Here is a 1,484-nt window from a genome sequence, read left to right on the forward strand (position 1 = left end):
TTTTTTTTTTTTCTAGATAAATATTTTATTATTACTGCGGAAAATGAAGATGTGGCACTTTTATTGACAGAAATTTTTTTATTGCTGTTTGTGTATACATTTACACCGACTGGGTGGAGCTCCTATTTGTCTTCGCATGTCTTTGTTCGGTCGTATTTTCTTTTTATACAAAACGTATTAAAATTAGAGTGTATGCGTTCATGTGTTCATGCATATGTCTTATAACTGTGCCGGCATATTCGTATATCTCTGAGTGTGTATGTGGGCTTGCTTGTGTTTATGTGTTCGTGTGTGTGTATTATATATATATATATATATATACGGCAATAAGAAAATGGAGGGGATCAAGGTGATATTCAACAACTTTTAGACATTATATTATGTGTATTTATTTATGAAAAAAAAAAAAAAAAAAAAAAAAAAAAAAAAAAAAAAAACAATAACAATATACAAGCATGTATAACAGATTATGCTTTACATATATAAAAATACCAGTAATTATTAAAATATACAACGTAGAATATATATATATATATATATATGGTGCGATGGGTAAATTGTCACCATTCTATTTTTTTTAATTTCACGCATGCGCATTGTTTGTCTTTGATTATGTCGACTACACATATAGTAGGGTTAGTTGGGCACCGTCTGTGAGAAATACACGACCATGACGCAATTCACTCTGCCAGAAATTTGGAAACGACATGCTGTACTGCCTGGCATTCGCGCCGGAAGCTCCAATAAGAACATTTCAGAATGTTTGGGTGTCAATCTAAGGACAGTGCAGAGGATTCGGAAAGAGTTGGATGAATCTAATGGTGATTAAGAAGGTATGGCAGATCAGAAAACTCACTCTGATTGTTCTAATAAGAAAAGAACTCCTAAATTTATTGGTAAAATCCTGGCCATGACTGACAACGATCCCAAGTCAATCAGGTCCATGGAGTGTCTGAGTTTCTTATCAGGCAGGTAGTGCATGAAGATATTCGGTAGAAGATGAGAAAGGGCCAATGTTTATCCCAAGCCATCAAGGACAAGAGAAAAGACCGCGCTACGAAGCTTTTGAACAAACTCAAGCGTCTCCTGCAACCGAACATACTTTGGCTTTTCTCAGACGAGAAAAATTTCTACCAGGGTCAGATGGTGAATTCACAGAACAACCGTTGCCTTGCCGTGTCCCCAAAATATGTCCCGACATAATGCCTCCATTCATCTTCCTACACGGCTTCAGACTCAACACGGCGGCCTACATCAAGTGCCTGGAGGAGGTAGTGCTGCCCTGGGTGAAGAGGGTGACTGCTGATAATGTCTGACAACAGGACTCTGGATGTCACACAATTTCTGCGGCCACATAACCCCTAACATCTGGCCACCCAACTCCCTAAACTGCAACCCCTTTGATTATGTGTGGGGCGCAGTTGAACGAGAGACCACTTCTTAAAAAAAAAAAAAAAAGAGAAGAGAATATTCTTTAATGTAGT

Source organism: Octopus bimaculoides, chromosome 26 (assembly GCF_001194135.2).
Source record: "Octopus bimaculoides isolate UCB-OBI-ISO-001 chromosome 26, ASM119413v2, whole genome shotgun sequence".
Lineage (NCBI taxonomy): Eukaryota > Metazoa > Mollusca > Cephalopoda > Octopoda > Octopodidae > Octopus > Octopus bimaculoides.